Raw genomic sequence first — 12,621 nt, forward strand, 5'->3', positions numbered from 1 at the left:
TTATTTTGTTTCAGCCACTGAAGTTTTGAGTCTCCCTGTTTTGGCACCTTAGGTTGTATCCTACTTAATAGAATACATAAACTCCAATAAGACATTTGCTTCTGTCTCTTATGGTGTACTTCTGCACAAGGAGAAGAAATGTGTACAAGACAAGTAGGTGAATTTGTAGCTAGAAGAATAACCTTATTCAGATCGTTCTGATTAAGCAGGGGTTGCAAATTATAGCCATCAGGTCGAATTTGGCCCTATAGACCTTTTGTTTGCAGTACAGTATGTTGAAAAAAATTTTTTTAAAAAAATCTGAGTGCTTTTAGGACAGTATGTACTCTCTACCTCCACTCTCCACAGGTCCCACTGTCTTACTCTTGCCTCTTCATATATTTATGTTCCCTGCTTGGCACCTGAAGACAGTTGAGTAAGCAGCTCTTGGGATAAAGACAAAGACTCCCAACGTGGCTTAAAAATGAAAGAGAATTTGATGCTCTCTCACCTAGAGTTGAAGGCGAATGTTCCCAGTCACAAGGGGCTGTACCCTGAATGGTCATCAAGGGCTCACTTTCCTCCCAGAGAGTTGCTTCCTCATATTCAGGTTGTTTGTGTGGTTGAGGATGAGTCACAATAAGTCCCAGCCATCTTTCTGGCAGGAAAGGGATGGGGGGAAGAAAAACATGTGAGGGAGGCATGTGCTTACTTAAAGTGTACAGTCTGCTGAGTTTTGATGAATGTATCTGTGCAAGCACCATTCCAATCAAGGTATAGAATTTGGGCTGTCGACTTCTTTTTCAATTAGCTGTTTTGGTGAAAATGCTTTGCCTCTAAATTTGTGGATAGCGTAAAGCCAAGAGGGATAACAATTATCTTGGGTAACATGATAATGATCCAAATACATCTTGAGAATCTACAGAAATGAGTTGAATATAATTTAGTAGGGGTGAACATAAGCCTTGCCCTTGAATTCAAAAATCAACTTCAAAAGATAAAGAAAACCACACAAAATAAAAGTGCAGCTTAATAAATTGTATAAGGAGAATACTCTTGTAACTCTTGCACCCAGCCCTGCAAATCAAGAAACAGAACATTTCCAGCCACCCAGGAAGCCCCTCTGTGTGTTTGTTGCAATTACTACTCATTCACACCTGCCCTCAGGAACCACTAGCGCAAATTTTATGATAATTACTTCCTTGCATTTCTTTAACTTTTTGTCACCTAAATGTTATCCTTAGACACTATAATTTAGACTTGCCCATTTTATAATTTGATGTCTCTTTTAGTCTACAGGTTCCTCTTCCATCCCTTTACTTTCTTTACAGTCGGTAGCAAAACTAGGGGCTATTTGACCTAGAGTTTCCCGCAGTTTGGATTGTCTTAACTGCTTAGCACTCATTGTGCAGTTTAACAAGTTGCCCTGTCCTCGTTCTCTCCTGCGCATCAGTAGCTGGATCCAGATGGTGGATCAGACTCAGGTCAGATTTGATTCCTTTGGCAAGGTGGTGGTAGGATTCTTTCAGCATAAAGCATATATTCTCTGGTGGTTTCTTTTTGTAGTTTCAGGCGCTATTGATACTTACCGCTTAAATCTATTCATTCACGGTTGCACAACGTTGAGATTCTGTTTCAGCCATTTCTGCTTCATTTTTTACTTGTATTACTTTTCCAAAGATACATTTCCCCTAATCTTTTATTTGATTGTCCAGTGGTCCAGTTCATATAATTGAGGCAGAATTAATGCTTGCTTTGTCCTTTTATTTACTAGTTTTCAAGATAATTGTTTTTCCTAACATCCTCCAACCATCTGTCGGTTGTCGTATTGTGGTGGCTGCATGTTGCTCTGATGCTGAAATCCATGCCACTGGTATTTCAGATACCAACAGGGTCACCCATGTTGGACAGGTTTCAGTGGAGAATCCGGATTAAGACAGACTAGGAAGAGGACCTGGCCACCCACTTCCAAAAAATTGGCCATGAAAACCCTGTAAATAGCAGTGGAGCACAGTTTGATATAGTGCTGGAAGGTGAGAGGATGGCGCGGACAGATTGGGCAGGGTTCCTCTCTGCTGTGCACAGGGTCGCTAGGAGTCAGAGTCAACTTGAAGGCACTAACAACAACAAAAACATCCTCCAAAGGTGACTGATTTTTTTAATACTAGGTTTATTAACCGTGTTTAGTAGGTGCAGAATTAGGCAGTCTCCAAGACAACCCTCACTTATGACATTGATTGCAAGTCTGGGGATCCCCAAGACCACCTTCAGGTTTGATACTTCACTAGAAGGAATTTTTGAGTCTCCATGTTGTGGCAGCTTAGGTTATATCCTAATTAATAAAATATGTGAACTTCAGTAAGATATTTGCTTAGGTCTCTTATGATACAAAGAGAGGAAACTGTGATTAAAACAGTTATGTGAATTGTAGCTAAAAGAATAACCTTCCTCAAATTGAACTGACTGAAAGGTATTACACGCACAGTGATGGTGTATTACCTCCAAAGGATCCAGATTAAAATCAGCCAAGGGCAGAGACACACGGGTGAGGGCCTAAGAGAGTTCTGTGCGTAGATCTTCCATATGTCCTCTCCCACTGGAGTCCTGGACAGCGCTAACTTCTCCCAACAACCTGTGACACTATGCACTGGGTATTGCCAATCAGGGAAGCTCACCTGAGCTTGGTATCTGGAGTTTTTGTGGGGGCTTGTTCACATAGACCACCTGCAAAGCTGACCTTAGTCTCCAGCCCCTCCAGAGGCTGAGCTGATACTGCATAACCCAAAGCCCTAACGATAAATCACCTTGTTAGGGGTCCCAAGGCCCCAAAATAAGCAAAGACACTTTGCTCATGCAGAACATTCCAAGGGCCTAGAGATTACCTTCCAGGAGCTGAGAGCAAAGACCAGATCTCTCCTTGGGCAAGGTTAATTTTTCACTACACAATATGTTTTAAGCCATTGTAATTACTGTTATTACAGTTCAAATTGTGCCATCTTTGACCAAGTGGAACACCTTCAGGTTGGTTCCTGAGTCCTTACGGGAAGATTTAGTGATCTTGGAAAGGTTCCTTGCTTTTTGACATGACGATATGCTCCAAGCTTATCTAGCTTCATTTAGAATTAGTATTTCAAGACCATAGTCTATATGCTAGGAATGTTCATTGCTATCAGGTGGGTTATTGTTTCTAGGGATTTTAAGTAGATAGAGTTAGAATGATATATATTCTATACTATATATATAGAGAGAGAATAATATATACATATTAAAGATCAATATCTTATGAATATCATACTGATATTCACAATTGAAATACAGCACCACGGGGCTTTTACTTAAGTTCTTCCATATTGCAACTATATCTTCTTTTATATACACTGAGAATTTTGGTTCTCAAGGACCAACACAGGGGATATTAGAACTATAATATCCCCTAATTATTCAACTTGTTTTTATTTATAAACACACACACACAGAATAGCAATACTAATAGCATTACCCCAACAAGATTACCGAAAACAGTTACAGTGTTTTTCCATGTGCTCTCCCGAGTCTTCCTGCAAATTGCTTATAGGTATTATATCTACACTGATGGAGTATATAACCTCTGAATACTATACTTTCTCTCCTTTACACATCATTTAGTCTTACTTCTGTAAGAAACTATAAATTTAATTTAACAACCAGTCATTTGGCAATGTCTCTCCAGTTGTCTTGGTTATCTTAACCTTGTGCTCTAACAGATTCTTTAGGAAGGTTTCATAGAACAATATTCCCTGATTTCTTGCATGCTGGTAGCATTTTTTGGTATCTCTTCTACTTGAAAATCAGTTTTACTGGATATAAAATCCTTGGCTCAAATCTTTTTCTTTGAGTATCTTAATATGTCACTCTATTTTCTGCTGGCATAAAGCAGAGTTTTTGAAAAGTTTGATGGTAATCCAATTTTTATTCTCTTATAAGTCATTAGTTCTTTTTGTCTAGATGCCCAAAGAAATTTTTTCTTTCTCCTTAAAGTCTGGTAATTTTAGAATAGGTCTCAATGTTGGTCATTCTTGGCTAATAGCTTCAGGTACACAAGTATGCTCTTTCAATATATAGTTTTAAATCTTTTTAAAAACTAATTTCTGGAAAGTTTGCTTAAACAAATCTGTAGATTTTCTTCTGTTCTCTTGTCCTCCTCCCTGTACTTCACCCCATCTTATCCCCACCCGGAGACTCTTATTGTCTGTATGTTGTTTCTTTTTTCCTGTCTTCAGAATTTGTCATTATCTCTCTAAATCCTTTTTTTTTTTTTCAAAACCCTTTATTTCCCTCTGCTTTTAAAATTTAATTTGAGGCATCATCTATTATGCTTCTTTGCTCTTGAGTTCCTTCTAGTATAGTTTTTATTTCTGAAATTACTTTTTAAAAATTTCCAGTTCCTTCCTCAGTTTTGTCACCTTATTTCTGAATTTTTCTAATTTTTATTTTTATTATTCTTTCATCACTGTCTTAGTATTTTTAGCTCGTCTTGAAATGATAGGTTATAGTTTTGGTTTGTTTGGGAGGCATGTCTATCTGGCTTGCTTTCATTATCTGTACAGATGTTATTTGCTCCTTATTCTTTTTTTCTTACAAGTATATTATATAGAAGTTGACCTTAATACTTCTCTGATGTTCATTTTTATGTAAAATTAGTTTTTATGAAATGTTAGAAAGAGAGAGAGTTCAGGATATTTTTCTCACTTATAAAACTCCCTCTTTTATTCTTTCTTTGAAGTGTGGAAAATTAACAACTTTCTTTAAATATTCTCCAGCATTGTTCCTTTCTCCTGCTTCTCTGGAATGCCTCTCTTTTTCCTGTCTATTGTCTCTCTGCTCATCTGATTCTCCTCTTAGTAGTTTCTCCGCAGGAGCCCTGGCTGGTTACTTTGGAGACTGTTTCATCACAGTGATCCCTTGTACTCTCCGGCTATTGGAGTGGGCAGAAGCTCTCTCCATTTCAGTGTCTCTTTTCAAATTGGTCTGCTACACTTTCTGGTAAACACATGTTGACTATATAGGGGTTTTCCCTTCTTAGTTCTGTCAGATATCCCATTACTCCCCTCTGCCTCTTGCTGCACAGATGTTTTCTTATAAATGTGGTCCATAGGTTTTCAGTTTTGCTGACCAGTTACTCAGTCGTTTTATAAGGAGTTTCAGGAAGATTCAAAATATATGACAATGATGCCACCGTTATCACCCATGACCCTAAGGTTCTTCTGTGGTAGAATCTATAATGTTGTTAATGAAAAGCAATAAGCAAGTGGATATCCTTAACCTGAGCTGCATCAATCTACTCAGGCTGCCATAACAAAATACCATGCAGTGGATGGCTTAAACAACAGAAATGCATTTCTCACGGTTCTGGAGGCTGGGATGGCCAAGATCAAGAAGCCGGCCAATTTGGCTCCTAGTGAGGGCGCTCTTCCTGCCTTGCAGGTCCTTCTTGATGTGTTCTCACATTGCCTTTCCACGTGTGCTCATGTGGGGGTGGGGGAGGAGAGAGACAGAGAGATCTTTCTTCCCTTTCTTATAAAGCTACTAATCCCATCATGAAGGCCCTTCCCTCATGATCTAATCTAACTCTAATTATACCTCCCAAAGGCCTCATCCCCAAATACCATCACATGGGTTGGGGAGTAGGGCTTCAATATACAAGTTTTAGGGGGACACAAACAGTCAGTCCATCACATAAATTTTATAGATGGGCTATAGGTGGTTATCAACTCCTTAAAACTTTATATTCAAAATTTTATATGGATGTGCTCATGTTCCTAGGAAGAATCTTTAGTTCTCATTGAAATCTAACGGTATCACTGACCCCAATTTTTTAAACCAATTTCATAAATTATGAGGTCATTGAAAAAGAAAGCACATTTTAATCCCCCTCTCTTTTTGTTTTTTGAGATCGGCACCTGAGCTAGCATTTGTTGCCAATCTTTTTTTTCTCTTCTTCTCCCAAAAGCCCCCCATTACATAGTTGTATATTCTAGTTGTAGGTCCTTCTGGCTCTGCTATGTGGGATGCTGCCTCAGCATGGCCTGACAAGTGGTGCCATTTCTGTGCCCAGGATTCGAACTGGTGAAACCCTGGGCCACCGAAGTGGAGCCTGCAAACTTAAACACTCGCCCACAGGGCAGGCCCTGATCCCCCTTTCAATATGGGAATAAATGAATCATGAAAGAATATACGTTTCTCCTTTTTATAAGAAGTAAGAACAAGAGGGGTGATTCGAAAAGATGTAAACTAGGTCTTTTTTCTCTTACTGTTTTATTTAATTTTCACAGGATTTTATTTTATGGAGCAATTGTGCATATATTTGCTGTGAAAACATAGGGCCAGCTATAGAGAATATGAGAATTGATGGGGGTGGGTGGACTGGAAATAATATAAGTGTGTAGGTGGGCAAGTGGAAATCTTGTAGGCAAGCTAAAGACTTCTGCCATCTTTTTACCTTTAAGAAACTACTATTGCCAGGTTGTCTTGGACCTCTTAATATAATAACAATTTCTTTACTTCTTTCAAAGGATGTCACTCCAGTGACGAAATGAAACTAGAGGAGCGCCAGCATTAATGATGAATGCAATCAATGCAATGCTGTCCCAGGACGGGTTTGGTGTCTGGGTGAAGTATTTTCTGGCATATTTGAATCATCTTAGCTAATTTTGCAGATTCAGTTCTCATTTCCAGCTAGCATGTTTCTGCTTTTATTGGGTTAAAAGACGTGTGACTGCTGGAAATACCACATACATATTATATTCTAAAAACAACTACAGTGTTTTCAGCTCTAGGCGGGTTCCTGAGGCCTGTGCTCTGCACACACAGCCCTCAGTATGATTCAGAGCGAGGATTCATTGAATTCCAAGACCTGACAGAAATTAGTTCTCAGAAATGTTAAAAATGGGTAGACCAAACTCTGGAGCTCTTCTGATAAAATCAGATGTATACTTGCTGACTAGGCAGCCTAGGGGACTACTATGGAGACTGGCCAGCAGCAAGGGGCTGGAGAGGTGAAAATCAGGGCAGTGCCATCTCTATATGTGTGCACTGTGTGAAAAGATCCAACAGCATGAGTCTCCCTTAACAATTTATTGACGTAAAATCAGGTTCAACTAAACTCAACAGCCACCTTGAAGACAGAAGGGTAAAGTGCAGCTTAAGGGATGTGACTAGGAAAGAGGAGGGAGAATTCCCACCTGGGTTGGGATTTAGGAGTTTGAGCGTTCTCAGGTATGTGAGTCCAGGTTTTTTTAGCACCATCTGGCAGAATTGTTCTGAGCTTCTCGCTTGCACACAGCCCCTCCTTTGCTACCCAGGGGTCAGGGGTGGTCTGGAGGTGGCATCATCAGCTTTGCCTACACACATGAAACCTTGTGCATTTCTTGTGATATATTTATGTATTTCATTAATTTTTCCTCTAGACTATTTCTAAGTCATGTATTTCTATAATTGTCTTTCCAAACCAATACCTACCAACTTCTGTAGTAAGAGGCTCTAAGTACTTTTTAGTTAGAGCTTTCAATTTGAGTTCACAATTAAATGCCTACTGAAACCACAATAAATTGCAAATGTATAATTTTCAGTCATGTGCTTAAAATAAACTGAAATTATAGATTTTGAAGTGCCAAAGAACCAACAACATACATAATTTTGATCAATTTGGAAATGTTGAACAATTAATTATCATAAATAAAAATAAAATTTTCAATCTCTCTTTGCTCAGAAAAAAGTCAATTTTAAATTCAACTATAAACTAAAGATGAAAATGTAATGAGAGATGAATTAACTGTAGCCTCATTTGTTATGACCAGATTAACATATTAATTAGTCTGATTATAATCTATTTACATATCAAAGCATAAATTTAAAAACCTTGGAGTAATACATAATTATAGAGTAAATTTTCTTTCCAAAAATGTTTTAATTTTCCCTAAATTAATCATGGAAAAAAATTGCAAACTTCATCTAAAACAAAGTATATTTGTATCTGTTTGCTCCTTCAATATTTGAAAATGCCTGAGGAGTTAATATAAAAAAATTATATTTGTTAAAAGTTTTATTGTTTTATTAGTTAGTGATTCCTCTTCGTTGAGGTAATCCCTACGACATTAAGTCATCTTGTTTCTCCAAACATACCTTAGAAAAATGAATTAAGTGTTGTATGATTAGGAGATAATAATATTGAACTCATGAATAATATAATTGCTCTTTTTTTCTATAGTTTTTCAGAAATATTGAGCTAAAAGAAACGTAGTTAATTTTTACTTTCCTCGTTTCTTTGTTAGTCAGTATTTCTGGTAGTTACGCATTACTTAGTTCTGGCTATAGAACATCTCTAGCTAACCTACTCAAGTTTAGCATTCTTTCATCATTTAATTCATCCTTTAAGTTGGTTAACTTTAAGTATTATTCCTGCACAATCAAGTCAAACAGACAGAGTTGAAAATATAGTTTTTATTTTGACAGAATATGCCTTTGATTTTTCTAGAAAATGAGATGTGCTTGCCTCTAGGCTGAACAATGCCCAAGTAAGCATTAAAATACTTTTAGATATTGATTTTTTAGTCCTATTTCAGAAACCATTATAGTTGTGCTTACAAACACGATAACAGACATCTCTGTAGTATTCAGTAATAGCTATTGGATTGGAGAAAAAAATGTACTTCATTTTAAAAACAATTTAATGCCAGATATATATGCACATTATACATTTGGATTTAAAATATTTGATTAATAGACAAATACATGGAAATATTCCTACTTTACATTCTAGGAAATTAAACTTTTCTTTTCTGGGTCTGCTATTAGGAAAGAGAGACCAAATCAGCAGTCTGGCTTTATTTCATAGTATTCGCTGGGTGTGTTGACACAGTTGAATTTTTCTTGAAAATGTTGTTTCTTAATTGGAAAAAAATTACTCAGATGCTAAGAAAAAAAGAGTATTAAAAATCATACATTTTTTATCCACCTTGTAAAAATTGAATATTTACTCAAGACTACAAGAAATGAAATTATTTCTTTCATGCAGTTGATGTTTATTAATTTTGATAGTCTGATACTAAGCAAAAGTGACTGACACTCTGATCTTTCAAAAACTCGAGTTATTGTTTTTGTTTTCCTAAGTCTTGCATTTTAATGTTGTTTCTTTATAGAGTGAGACCTCAATGAACAAGCCCTTCAGGAATGAAGTTTCATTATAGCAAAGTTGACAGAAATTGACAGAATCGACCTAGAAGAAAACATAGGGAGTAAGCTCCTCAGCATTGGTCTTAGTAATAATTTTTTGGTTTTGATGCCAAAAGCAAAAGCAACAAAAGCAAAAATAAACAAGTGATACTACATCAAATTAAAAAACTTCTGCACAGCCAAAGAAACCATCAAAAAAATTGAAAAGACAACCTATGGAATGGGAGAAAATATTTACAAATCACATATCTGATAAGGGGTTAGTATCCAAAATACTCAAAACTCATACAACTCAATAGTAAAAAACCAAACAATTTAATTAAAAGACAGGCAGAGGATTTGAATAGACATTTTTTCCAAAGACATACAAATGGACAATAGGTACATGGAAAGGTGCTCAACATCAGTAATCATCAGAGAAATGCAAATCAAAACCACAGTGAGATATTACCTCACTCCTATGAGAAAGGCCATCATCAAAAAAATAAGAAATAAACGTTGGCAAGGATGTGGAGAAAAGGGAACCCTTGTGCATTGTTGGTGTGAATGTAAATTGGTGCAGCCTTTATGGAAAACATTATGAAGATTGTTCAAAAAATTAAAAATAGAACTACCACATGATCCTGCAATCCCACTTCTAGGTATATATCCAAAGGAAATGAAACAGCATGTTGAAGAGATATCTATGTGCCCATGTTCATTGCAGCATTATTCACAGCAGCCAAGATATGGAAACAACCTAAGTGTCCATCAATGGATGAATGAAAAAGAAGTGTGGTACATATATACAGAGGAGTATTGTTCAGCCACAGAAAGAAGGAAATCTTGCTATTTGGACAGCATGGATGGACCTTGAGGGCATTATGTTAAGTGAAATAGAGATAGACAAATGCTGTTTGATATCACTTATATATGGAATCTGAAAGAAAAAACAATCAACTCAGAAACAGAGTAGAAAAGTGGTTGCCAGGGGCTGGGAGTGAGAGAAATAGGGAGTGGTTGGTACAAGGGTACAAACTTTTAAAAAATGGCAAAAAAATGTTGACCAGATTTAAAACATATACACGTACATTAATAATGTGAAGTGCAGCTACCTGCATATGTTAAGAGGAGGAAAAAAAACTTTTTCACCTACAATCATGTGTTACATCCAACTGGAAGGCAGATACAAAGATAATTCTGGAATATGTAGAAGTTCATGAAATCTGTCTCCTATTCCCTATCCTCTCATTTTCCATTTCATTCATTTCGCCGAATGAGTGAATGACTTGTTTTTAGTCATTTTGGATATTCAGGACTTTTCGAGAACGTCAGTGATATAAGCCTTATACTGAGCAATTCATATGAACAAAACAAAGGGCTTGCCCATGTTGGTTTTTATGCTGCAGGTACCCTGAGATCAAGAGCTCTTAGTTTGCAAGTGCTAAAAGAAGTGAGTGGTGGGTGTGTGTTGTTTGCAGCGGTATTTGTTGAGCTCCCGGTTGGTGCTTTCCCACTTACAATGTCTTCTCCATATGTCCTTCTTCACTTCTCAGACTGTTGTCTCCTCCCTTGAGTCCTCTTTGCTTGGTTTCTGCTCTTCCTCACCTCCTCTAAATGGGAGCCGTGCTTCTTGAGGGAGTTTGCTGCTTAATGTCGCTGCTGATCAGCTTCCCCAAACACCCGTGGCAATATCACTCTTCTCGCACGGTTTCTACCTCAGGAAATGCAGAATGATTCTGTTGCATAAACTGAGGGAGTTTAAAAGCTTCATGATTTTTTTAAATATAAAAGTTCACGATTTTCTATTAATATAAACTACGCTGTGAGTGTATTTGGGCTCTTACGCTTACTACTTATCCTTCGGGTGGTACTCAGTACTTCAACACATAATTGTTCTGGTGAGTAGAGCCCCCGCTCCTTTAATTTTCTCATTTTGGCCCGTTTATCCTTCAGAACTGCCAGATCAGAGGAGATTATCCTTGATAGACACTGAAATCCTCTCTGTTCTAAAGCCAAGTGTACACCAGACTATTTGGAATTAAGGAAATCAAAAAGGCTTTTGGCAAGATAGTATCAACGTTCCCAGAACTTTGAAGGAAGGAAACGAGCAGGTAGAGGGCCCTACATCAAAAGATTAGGGCTGGAAGGAAGCTCCTTAGATTGGGGTGGAGGTAGTCATCATTCAGGCCACAGTTATCTGTGTTCCCCCAGCCAACCAGAGTCTGACTCTCCTTAGCTGTCAAGTCTGAAATCTCCACCATTAGAATCACTAATGGTAAAAATGGTTCCCATGGACAATGTCTTTAGGGGGTTATTATTAACATGCATATATTAACATGGTATCTGGGAGCAGCCGGTCCCATCCAGCCTCTTTCTGCAACACTAGGTGAGCCTCTGGATTAGTGAGTTAGCCATGAGAACCCATCAACTATTGGGATTATGAGAGGGGAAGGAGTGCATGCCTTGGGTTGGAGGGTGGAGACGAAATAAAGATATTGAGTCACAGATGACAAAGCTAGGATGAGGAGTTTGGGAGGCCAAGGGACTGCAAGGGGAGAAAACCTTTACAAAGGTTGGCGGATCCTGAGGGGGAGAGAGATGAGAGAGATACAGAGAGGGGAAGAGAAGAGATACTCAAACCAACTTTGCTTTTTTCATTTTTCTTTCAGTTTAGCCTAAGCTTCATTCTATTCACTATCAAGTTGACTCTGATCTTCTTATTACTCATTTTTTAATATTTTTGGATAGTTTGTTCACTCTTGTTTGCTGGCTTTGGTGGAGCCGCTCCACTTTCAACAGTGGTTTTTAAAATAAGATATGCTTTGTCCTTATGAATGCTGGAAAAGGGCTAAAAATAGATCACTGCCCTTAGCAAAGCAAACATGTTTTAGTTTTTAGTTAACAATGTATTTTTCAATCAAAATGAGGAAGTCAAAGATCTCCGAATTTTGCTGAAAGTGTAGAGAGGCTAAGGCCCTCGTTAGAGGCCCTAATTTTTCTTTGATAGCAATTTACTGTAGGTGTATTGTTACACTAATTTGAGACTATTTCTCTCTCAGGAAATCAGAAAGAGAGAGATGAAATGTCTGCAACGAGACTACCTAACGTGGAGGATGCAGTTCACTGGATATCTTTGTCATACCCACCCAGGATAGGACACGGTGGACAGTGGCAGTGGGCATAACATCTCAATGGCGGAGATTCCCACTGACATTTTTCACCAAAGAGCTGCCATCCTCACTATGTACTATGTCCAGTCTTTGTATTAACAGTCTCTCTTTCCATTGCAAATTCAAATATCCATCATTTCTCTGATTTCCAATTGAGTTACTACCTTTCAGATAAGACTCCTCAGTATTGTGAGGAAACTTCACCAGCAGAAAAAAAAAATGAACCAAGGATTACTTATAAAGTTCTCTACCCAAGATGGGCTGCAATATTAGCAATATA

This window comes from Equus quagga, chromosome 6 (genome assembly GCF_021613505.1).
Source record: "Equus quagga isolate Etosha38 chromosome 6, UCLA_HA_Equagga_1.0, whole genome shotgun sequence".
NCBI classification, from domain to species: Eukaryota; Metazoa; Chordata; class Mammalia; order Perissodactyla; family Equidae; genus Equus; species Equus quagga.